Raw genomic sequence first — 10000 nt, forward strand, 5'->3', positions numbered from 1 at the left:
CAGAAGCTGCTGCCTGAAATACCACTTATATGGAGTTGAAGATAAGTCATAGAATATAAGTCATTGATTTGTTGGTTTTATTTGTTGGAGTTAAAGTGCCTTAACCATGTGCAAAACACTTTAGGACGTGAGCTGTCGCTGTTACCACGTTGAAATATGTGTGGGTAGATTAAGCGAGAGCGCTCTCTGCTGGTTGAAAAAGCTTACAGCACCTGGTATTCCCAGGCGGTCTCCCATCCAAGTACTAACCAGGCCCGACCCTGCTTAGCTTCCGAGATCAGACAAGATCGGGCGCATCCAGGCTGGTATGGCCGTAAGCAGAAGTTGCAGCTTGAAATACCTCTGATATGGAGTTGAAGATAAGTCATAGAATATAAGTCATTGATTTGTTGGTTTAATTTGTTGGAGTTAAAGTGCCTTAACCATGTGCAAAACACTTTAGGACGTGAGCTGTCGCTGTTACCACGTTGAAATATGTGTGGGTAGATTAAGCGAGAGCGTTCTCTGCTGGTTGAAAAAGCTTACAGCACCTGGTATTCCCAGGCGGTCTCCCATCCAAGTACTAACCAGGCCCGACCCTGCTTAGCTTCCGAGATCAGACGAGATCGGGCGCATCCAGGCTGGTATGGCCGTAAGCAGAAGCTGCAGCTTGAAATACCTCTTGTATGGAGTTGAAGATAAGTCATAGAATATAAGTTATAGATTTGTTGGTTTTATTTGTTGGAGTTAAAGTGCCTTAACCATGTGCAAAACACTTTAGGACGTGAGCTGTCGCTGTTACCACGTTGAAATATGTGTGGGTAGATTAAGCGAGAGCGCTCTCTGCTGGTTGAAAAAGCTTACAGCACCTGGTATTCCCAGGCGGTCTCCCATCCAATTACTAACCAGGCCCGACCCTGCTTAGCTTCCGAGATCAGACGAGATCGGGCGCATCCAGGCTGGTATGGCCGTAAGCTGAAGCTGCAGCTTGAAATACCTCTTATATGGAGTTGAAGATAAGTCATATAATATAAGTCATGATTTGTTGGTGATAATAATTTAGAAGCGCTTATTTGTTGGAGTTAAAGTGCCTTAACCATGTGCAAAACACTTTAGGACGTGAGCTGTCGCTGTTACCACGTTGAAATTTGTGTGGGTAGATTAAGCGAGAGCGCTCTCTGCTGGTTGAAAAAACTTACAGCACCTGGTATTCCCAGGCGGTCTCCCATCCAAGTACTAACCAGGCCCGACCCTGCTTAGCTTCCGAGATCAGACGAGATCGGGCGCATCCAGGCTGGTATGGCCGTAAGCAGAAGCTGCAGCTTGAAATACCTCTTATATGGAGTTGAAGATAAGTCATAGAATATAAGTCATTGATTTGTTGTTTTTATTTGTTGGAGTTAAAGTGCCTTAACCATGTGCAAAAAACTTTAGGACGTGAGCTGTCGCTGTTACCACGTTGAAATATGTGTGGGTAGATTAAGCGAGAGCGCTCTCTGCTGGTTGAAAAAGCTTACAGCACCTGGTATTCCCAGGCGGTCTCCCATCCAAGTACTAACCAGGCCCGACCCTGCTTAGCTTCCGAGATCAGACGAGATCGGGCGCATCCAGGCTGGTATGGCCGTAAGCTGAAGCTGCAGCTTGAAATACCTCTTATATGGAGTTGAAGATAAGTCATATAATATAAGTCATTGATTTGTTGGTGATAATAATTTAGAAGCGCTTATTTGTTGGAGTTAAAGTGCCTTAACCATGTGCAAAACACTTTAGGACGTGAGCTGTCGCTGTTACCACGTTGAAATTGTGTGGGTAGATTAAGCGAGAGCGCTCTCTGCTGGTTGAAAAAGCTTACAGCACCTGGTATTCCCAGGCGGTCTCCCATCCAAGTACTAACCAGGCCCGACCCTGCTTAGCTTCTGAGATCAGACGAGATCGGGCGCATCCAGGCTGGTATGGCCGTAAGCAGAAGCTGCAGCTTGAAATACCTCTTATATGGAGTTGAAGATAAGTCATAGAATATAAGTCATTGATTTGTTGGTTTTATTTGTTGGAGTTAAAGTGCCTTAACCATGTGCAAAACACTTTAGGACGTGAGCTGTCGCTCTTACCACGTTGAAATATGTGTGGGTAGATTAAGCGAGAGCGCTCTCTGCTGGTTGAAAAAGCTTACAGCACCTGGTATTCCCAGGCGGTCTCCCATCCAAGTACTAACCAGGCCCGACCCTGCTTAGCTTCCGAGATCAGACGAGATCGGGCGCATCCAGGCTGGTATGGCCGTAAGTTGAAGCTGCAGCTTGAAATACTTCTTATATGGAGTTGAAGATAAGTCATATAATATAAGTCATTGATTTGTTGGTGATAATAATTTAGAAGCGCTTATTTGTTGGAGTTAAAGTGCCTTAACCATGTGCAAAACACTTTAGGACGTGAGCTGTCGCTGTTACCACGTTGAAATATGTGTGGGTAGATTAAGCGAGAGCGCTCTCTGCTGGTTGAAAAAGCTTACAGCACCTGGTATTCCCAGGCGGTCTCCCATCCAAGTACTAACCAGGCCCGACCCTGCTAAGCTTCCGAGATCAGACGAGATCGGGCGCATCCAGGCTGGTATGGCCGTAAGCAGAATCTGCTGCTTGAAATACCTCTTATATGGAGTTGAAGATAAGTCATAGAATATAAGTCATTGATTTGTTGGTTTTATTTGTTGGAGTTAAAGTGCCTTAACCATGTGCAAAACACTTTAGGACGTGAGCTGTCGCTGTTACCACGTTGAAATATGTGTGGGTAGATTAAGCGAGAGCACTCTCTGCTGGTTGAAAAAGCTTACAGCACCTGATATTCCCAGGCGGTCTCCCATCCAAGTACTAACCAGGCCCGACCCTGCTTAGCTTCTGAGATCAGACGAGATCAGGCGCATCCAGGCTGGTATGGCCGTAAGCTGAAGCTGCAGCTTGAAATACCTCTTATATGGAGTTGAAGATAAGTCATATAATATAAGTCATTGATTTGTTGGTGATAATAATTTAGAAGCGCTTATTTGTTGGAGTTAAAGTGCCTTAACCATGTGCAAAACACTTTAGGACGTGAGCTGTCGCTGTTACCACGTTGAAATATGTGTGGGTAGATTAAGCGAGAGCGCTCTCTGCTGGTTGAAAAAGCTTACAGCACCTGGTATTCCCAGGCGGTCTCCCATCCAAGTCCTAACCAGGCCCGACCCTACTTAGCTTCCGAGATCAGACGAGATCGGGCGCATCCAGGCTGGTATGGCCGTAAGCAGAAGCTGCAGCTTGAAATACCTCTTATATGGAGTTGAAGATAAGTCATAGAATAAAAGTCATTGATTTGTTGGTTTTATTTGTTGGAGTTAAAGTGCCTTAACCATGTGCAAAACACTTTAGGACGTGAGCTGTCGCTGTTACCACGTTGAAATATGTGTGGGTAGATTAAGCGAGAGCGCTCTCTGCTGGTTGAAAATACTTACAGCACCTGTTATTCCCAGGCGGTCTCCCATCCAAGTACTAACCAGGCCCGACCCTGCTTAGCTTCCGAGATCAGACGAGATCGGGCGCATCCAGGCTGGTATGGCCGTAAGCAGAAGCTGCTGCTTGAAATACCTCTTATATGGAGTTGAAGATAAGTCATATAATATAAGTTATTGATTTGTTGGTGATAATAATTTAGAAGCGTTTATTTGTTGGAGTTAAAGTGCCTTAACCATGTGAAAAACACTTTTGGACGTGAGCTGTCGCTGTTACCACGTTGAAATATGTGTGGGTAGATTAAGCGAGAGTGCTCTCTGCTGGTTGAAAATGCTTACAGCGAGGCTTCCGGCTTAGCTGTACATGGGGTGAGACGTGATTAGCGGAGCTCCTGCAGGGTTAATTTTAATTCAACATTTATAGGCACTTTTTGCATCACTCCCACGGCTTTGGTTTTAACTAAATTATTTTCAACGCGGTTACTTCGACAACTTACCACGGAAATGCCTCCAAAGTCCTTCAAAGCGGGGAATAACCCTCCAGCTAACCCGCGGCCTGCTGCTCATGCCGTCTCCTCGCCCCGCGGTGATTCCCCTCCTCCGGAGAGCACCTGCGCTGCGCAGGTTCCAGCTGCGGAGTTCAGCCGGCTTAAAACCGAACTCCTCTCCGCTCTCCGCAATGATGTTGCAGCTATATTTCGGTCAGAGCTTCAGGCAGCACTTACCGATAATTTAACGTCCATTAAGTCCGAGCTGCTTTCTCTTAAAGCCGATCTTTCTGGCAGTATTTCCTCCATGAAGGCGGACGTCGCGGGTCTCGCGACCACGGTCGCTGGGATGGAGCTGTCCGTCTCAAGCTGCTCAGATGACATCGTTGCTCTCCAGAAAAAAGTGGATCACTTGTCGAAAGAATATGTGAGGCTGGAGGACAGATGCGAGGATTTGGAGTCAAGGTCTCGTCGGCAGAACGTACGGATTATTGGCGTCCCGGAGGAGGATCCTGACTCTTCATCTGCAGCCGGTGTTTCCAGGCTATTGGCGGAAGCCTTCTCCCTCGACGCTGAGCCGGTGGTGGACAGAGCCCACCGCACCCTCATGCCGAGACCGAAGCCCGGGGAGCGGCCCCGCGCAATAGTGGCCAGGCTGCATTATTACACCGACTGCGCTGACATCCTGAGAAAGGCGAGAGAGCGGCAGCAGATCAAAGTCCGGGGTATGAGCATCTCCGTGTTCCCGGATCACACACCAAGACAGCGCGGGCGCGCGCTGCCTTTAATGACGTGCGCCGTCAGCTGCGGGAGATTGAAGGAGTCCGGTATGGATTGCTGTATCCCGCCCGGCTGCGTGTAACCCATGATGGCCAGCAACGTGACTTCACGTCGCCAGATGAAGCCCTGGCATTCATCAGGAAAATAAAAAAGTGACTACCAGCTAGTTTTCTGGGACGACTTATCCAGCTTGATGTCCGTGCGGGACTCTGGCCCGGGGTGAGTGACTGAGTCAATTCAGAAAATGGGACTTTATGTCGTAATTTTTTATTTTTTATTTTTTATTTATCTATTTTTTTTTTTTTCTTTTCTCTTCTAACTATCAATGGGAACAACACTGTTTTAAATTGATGGCCTAATCATTTCTCTGGTATGATGCCTTGATAAGAAAATATGCACGCACCCCTGTCTTTGCTTAAATTGTGTGCATGTGTGTGCGTGTCTGTGTGGGTGTGTGAGTGCATATATGTATATATTATTGTTCTATAGGCCAAAGATCTCCCTAATTTACGTTTGTTGTTACCCTGACAAGACAGCGATCGTCAGAATGGCTTAGATTGATGGTTTCATATGCCTCATATTTTATTTATTTTTTTTTTAAGGGTTTAACTCTGCAGGAGCTAATTTTGTTTTTGTATTTAGCTTTATAGTCGAAAGCATCTCTTTTCGAGAATGGCTTCCTTTGAAGCCAGCACGGCTGTTTCCATCGTTTGGGGATGGGATCATCTAATGTGCGCTGGGTGGGTGGGCGGGGGTTATGGGATGTTGGCTTTTTGTCTCTGTAGGTATGTATATACTCCTGAGTTTTGTTTGTTTTGGTTTTCCCTTTTACCTCGTTTCCTTATATCTCCTCTGGTGGTGGGTGAGTCGGTCTTATTTTCTCTCAGAGAATGCCTATGAACGATCGTAATCTGCGCAAGCTTGATACTGGATCAAACATTACATTCACTAGCTGGAATGTGAAAGGTGTGAATAATCCAATTAAGCGATCAAAGATTTTTTCACATTTGAAACGCTTGGACACTGACATAGCTTTCCTTCAGGAAACTCATTTGCGAAATAAAGATAATTGCAGACTCAAACGAGCTTGGGTGGGTGATATTTTTCATTCAAATTTTGATTCTAGGTCTAGAGGAGTAGCAATTTTGATCAACAAAAGAGTCAATTTCTCCGTCTCCAGGACAATATCCGATAAGAATGGTAGATATCTTATTGTTGCGGGCACTCTATACTGTAACCCTGTATTGTTGGTGAATATATATGCCCCTAATTTTGATGACCCCAATTTTACGGATAGGCTGTTTGGCAACCTCCCTTTCTTAAATACGCATATTACAATACTGGGCGGTGATCTGAATTGTGTTATTAATCCTTCTTTGGACCGTTCGAATCCTCGTACTTTGACTCAATCCTCTATGTCAAAATCTATTACCGATTTTACAGTCAAGAACGGGCTTGTTGATCCGTGGAGGGTCTCACATCCTGGAGATAAGGAATTCTCTTTTTTTTCACAAGTACATCAGTCATATTCACGTATTGACTATTTTTTTGTTGATGGCTCTCTTCTCCCCAAAGTTACTTCTGTCGTATACCACCCAATTGTTATTTCGGATCACGCCCCTCCTAACTTTGAATATAACATGGTCTGAGCGCCCCCGTTTTTCTTCTCCCTGGAGGTTTAATCCATTGCTTTTATCCGACGATGCATTTAATGTCTCTATATCTGCTTCAATAGATGATTTCAATGCATTAAACAAAACAGATTCTACCAGTTTTTCGCTAGTATGGGAATCACTCAAAGCATATTTGCGAGGACAGATTATTTCTTATTCAGCATACGCCAGTAAAATCCGCAGGGCTAAATTACAGGAGCTCACATCTAAAATTCAGGACACAGACAGACTAAACTCAGTTAACCCGAGTCCGAGTTTACTGAAACAACGGCTTGATTTGCAGTCAAAATTCGATCTTATAGCGACAGCTGATTCTGAACGGCTCCTATTACGCGCTCATGCCAACTATTATGAACACGGCGATAAACCAAGCAGGTTATTGGCTCACCAATTAAAAAGGCAAGCAACGTCGAGACTGATTCCCAGCATTAGAGATTCTAATGGCACACTTACCACCGATCGAATCGCCATCAACACAATTTTTAAATCATACTACTCCTCTCTCTATGAGTCAGAATCTCCACTTGACACAGCAGAAATGACCTCCTTTCTTGATAATATCACTGTCCCTACTATTAATTTGGATGTGGCTAATGGCCTCGATGCTCCTTTCAGCTTGCAAGAAATTGCCGCCGCCATTGAAGCTACGCAAAGCAACAAGGCCCCTGGTCCCGATGGGTTCGGAGCTGAGTTTTTCAAAAAATTCAAAGACAAATTAGCCCCCCTTTTACTTTCAATGTACAATGAGTCCCTTGATCATGGCTCATTGCCTCCCTCTTTAATGCAGGCGTCTATTGCCCTCCTTTTGAAGAAGGACAAAGACCCTGAATCATGCACTTCTTATAGGCCCTTGTCCTTACTGAATGTAGATGTCAAAATTTTAGCCAAAGCACTAGCAATTCGTCTTGATAAGATCCTTCCTAGCATCATATCTGAGGAGCAGAATGGTTTCATCAAGGGACGCCAGCTCTTCTATAATGTTCGTACACTTCTTAATGTGATTCTCTCTAAAGATTCTTCTCCACTCCCTGAAGTTGTTATCGCAATTGATGCTGAGAAAGCTTTTGATCATGTCGAATTTAACTATCTTTTTGCAACACTTCATAAATTCGGATTTGGACACAGGTTTATATCGTGGATTAGACTTCTTTACACTTCCCCTCAGGCCAGCATTCACACCAATGACAACTACTCCACTTATTTTACATTATCACGTGGCACGAGACAGGGCTGCCCTCTCTCCCCTTTGCTATTCGCTCTATCCGTCGAACCACTTTCAATTGCTTTAAGAACTCTTCCTCTATTTCGCGGAGTCTCTAGGTCCAATGTGGAACTTAAATTGTCACTTTATGCAGACGACCTCCTTTTATATGTATCTGACCCTTTAACCAGCATCGCACCAATATTATCTCTGTTGAAGAATTATGGATCCTTCTCCGGCTATAAGGTCAATCTTCACAAGTGTGAATGCTTCCCCATAAACTCCTCTGCTTTACAACTCAAACAATCTGATATCCCCTTTAAACTCAGCCCGTCGGGCTTTAGATACTTAGGGATTAATGTGACCCGCACTCTGCCCTCTCTTTTCACCGCTAATTTTTCCTCACTGGTAACTCGAGTGAAGGCGGACTTACAGAGGTGGAACTCCCTACCACTGTCGCTGATAGGAAGAATTAACACAGTGAAAATGACTGTATTGCCTAAATTTCTTTTTTTGTTCCAATGCACTCCTTTATTTCTACCAAAATCTTTTTTTAAATCACTTGACCAAATTGTTTCCAACTTTTTATGGGCCGGTAAGACACCCAGAGTGAGGTATTCGCTTCTCCAAAAATTTAAATTTAATGGGGGTCTAGCACTACCAAACTTTATGCTTTACTATTGGTCAGCGCATATTCACAAACTAATTTATTGGCTTCAGTCTCCTGAGTTATTATGGTGCAGATTGGAGGCTCAGTCACTCTCTTCATCCTCTGTAACGGCCCTATTCTCCTCCTCTTTACCATTGAATCCCTCTAAGTTTACAAATAGCCCTGTGGTGCTTTCCTCCCTTAAGATTTGGTCACAGTTTAGGCGCCACTTTAAATTTGCTTCTCCATCCATCTATACACCTGTTACTAAGAATCATCTGTTCCCTCCATCACTAATAGACACCACTTTTATGATTTGGTACAACCGGGGCATTAAGCACTTCAGGGATCTATATAAGGATGGTATCTTTTCCACATTTTCAGATCTGAGGTCAAAGTTCAATTTGCCTGCCTCCCATTTGTTTCGCTACTTCCAGCTTCGACACTGCGCCTCTGCTCTGTTTCCATGCTTCCCTTCCCTTCCTGCTAACCAACCGTGGGATGATCTTCTAACAATGAAACTCAGTCAAAAATCTCTGATATCTAAGATATATGCACTGTGTATGACATTTGATGATCATTCTGTAGATAAAGCTCGGGAGGGTTGGGGACGAGAGTTGGGCCTTGACTTCACAGGGGAGCTGTGGGATAAAGCTATCCGTAGCATACGATCTAGCACGCCTTGCGCTAGATTTGAACTTATTCAATTTAAGGTGCTGCATAGAGCCCACCTATCAAAATCCTGATTATCGGAAATATATCCGAATGTTGCAGACCTATGCGACAGATGCCAGGGTTCTCCATGCAATTTAAGTCATATGTTTTTCTCCTGTCCTAGGTTACAGAAATTTTGGAGTGATTATTCTGTGATCATGTCTAAAGTTCTAGGTAAAAAAAGTTGTTATGGCCCCTCTCTTAGCAATATTCGGACTCACTGTTGACTCCTCACATATCAGCCCCACACAGTCAGAAGTATTGGCTTTCACATCCCTTTTAGCAAGACGTCGTATCTTACTTCTATGGAAATCCCCCAAGTCCCTGTCTATTTCTATTTGGCTTAGTGATGTTATGTTTTTTCTTAAATTGGAGAAGGTGAGATACTCTTTAAAAGGCAACGCAGCTAAATTCGTTCGCAAATGGCAATCTTTCATAGACCACTTTACCGCGTTGAAGACTCTACCCACCGACTGACCCCCCCCTCCCTTAATTTTCTTTTCATCTCCTTAATTTGTTTTTTTTATGTTTTATTTATTTCCAGTTAATGGGATAGCACTTATGGGCATCTACATTCACCACTACATTTGTTTTTTGTATGCATTTTTGCTCATACATTACTTTCCTCCTTTGATCATTTCTTGCTCATCTGTTTATTTATTATTTAACGCTACAGAGACTCTGTTCCTTAGTTAGGTTTTGTGTGTTTTAAAAAAAAAAAAAAAAAAGGAGACAATGTATAATGCGTGTGTTTGACTACAGATTTCCATGTTTTCATTGTATGTTGTTTCCTATAAAAAGATCAATAAAAAAAAAAAAAAAAAGAAAATGCTTGCAGCACCTGGTATTCCCAGGCAGTCTCCCACCCAAGTACTAACCAGGCCCGACCCTGCTTAGCTTCTGAGATCAGACGAGATCGGGCGCATCCAGGCTGGTATGGCCATAAGCAGAAGCTGCAGCTTGAAATACTTCTTATATGGAGTTGAAGATAAGTCATAGAATATAAGTCATTGATTTGTTGGTTTTATTTGTTGGAGTTAA

At 43.9% G+C, this 10000-nt stretch overlaps 13 non-coding genes across 13 annotated transcripts in view; all 13 read right to left on the reverse strand.

Annotated features, from left to right (window-relative positions):
• LOC133432641 (5S ribosomal RNA) overlaps nt 1 on the reverse strand; it is a 119-nt gene extending 118 nt beyond the window's left edge. Inside the window, exon 1 of the ribosomal RNA XR_009776923.1 lies at nt 1. This exon is cut by the window's left edge and continues 118 nt beyond it. This is a non-coding gene — a ribosomal RNA (5S ribosomal RNA).
• Nucleotides 2–200: 199 nt separating this feature from the next.
• LOC133432618 (5S ribosomal RNA) lies at nt 201–319 on the reverse strand. Its single transcript, XR_009776902.1, has one exon. It is a non-coding gene; the product is annotated as a 5S ribosomal RNA (ribosomal RNA).
• Nucleotides 320–518: 199 nt separating this feature from the next.
• On the reverse strand, nt 519–637 carry LOC133432494 (5S ribosomal RNA). The gene has a single exon (XR_009776779.1). It is a non-coding gene; the product is annotated as a 5S ribosomal RNA (ribosomal RNA).
• A 199-nt stretch (nt 638–836) lies between these two features.
• LOC133432654 (5S ribosomal RNA) lies at nt 837–955 on the reverse strand. The gene has a single exon (XR_009776936.1). It is a non-coding gene; the product is annotated as a 5S ribosomal RNA (ribosomal RNA).
• A 216-nt stretch (nt 956–1171) lies between these two features.
• On the reverse strand, nt 1172–1290 carry LOC133432571 (5S ribosomal RNA). Its single transcript, XR_009776858.1, has one exon. It is a non-coding gene; the product is annotated as a 5S ribosomal RNA (ribosomal RNA).
• A 199-nt stretch (nt 1291–1489) lies between these two features.
• Nucleotides 1490–1608, reverse strand: LOC133432495 (5S ribosomal RNA). The gene has a single exon (XR_009776780.1). It is a non-coding gene; the product is annotated as a 5S ribosomal RNA (ribosomal RNA).
• A 216-nt stretch (nt 1609–1824) lies between these two features.
• Nucleotides 1825–1943, reverse strand: LOC133432637 (5S ribosomal RNA). The gene has a single exon (XR_009776919.1). It is a non-coding gene; the product is annotated as a 5S ribosomal RNA (ribosomal RNA).
• A 199-nt stretch (nt 1944–2142) lies between these two features.
• Nucleotides 2143–2261, reverse strand: LOC133432584 (5S ribosomal RNA). The gene has a single exon (XR_009776870.1). It is a non-coding gene; the product is annotated as a 5S ribosomal RNA (ribosomal RNA).
• A 217-nt stretch (nt 2262–2478) lies between these two features.
• Nucleotides 2479–2597, reverse strand: LOC133432657 (5S ribosomal RNA). Its single transcript, XR_009776939.1, has one exon. It is a non-coding gene; the product is annotated as a 5S ribosomal RNA (ribosomal RNA).
• A 199-nt stretch (nt 2598–2796) lies between these two features.
• LOC133432574 (5S ribosomal RNA) lies at nt 2797–2915 on the reverse strand. Its single transcript, XR_009776861.1, has one exon. It is a non-coding gene; the product is annotated as a 5S ribosomal RNA (ribosomal RNA).
• Nucleotides 2916–3132: 217 nt separating this feature from the next.
• Nucleotides 3133–3251, reverse strand: LOC133432810 (5S ribosomal RNA). Its single transcript, XR_009777086.1, has one exon. It is a non-coding gene; the product is annotated as a 5S ribosomal RNA (ribosomal RNA).
• Nucleotides 3252–3450: 199 nt separating this feature from the next.
• On the reverse strand, nt 3451–3569 carry LOC133432665 (5S ribosomal RNA). The gene has a single exon (XR_009776946.1). It is a non-coding gene; the product is annotated as a 5S ribosomal RNA (ribosomal RNA).
• Nucleotides 3570–9788: 6219 nt separating this feature from the next.
• Nucleotides 9789–9907, reverse strand: LOC133432867 (5S ribosomal RNA). The gene has a single exon (XR_009777142.1). It is a non-coding gene; the product is annotated as a 5S ribosomal RNA (ribosomal RNA).
• Nucleotides 9908–10000: the final 93 nt, after the last annotated feature.

Source organism: Cololabis saira, unplaced genomic scaffold, assembly GCF_033807715.1.
Source record: "Cololabis saira isolate AMF1-May2022 unplaced genomic scaffold, fColSai1.1 scf043, whole genome shotgun sequence".
NCBI classification, from domain to species: Eukaryota; Metazoa; Chordata; class Actinopteri; order Beloniformes; family Belonidae; genus Cololabis; species Cololabis saira.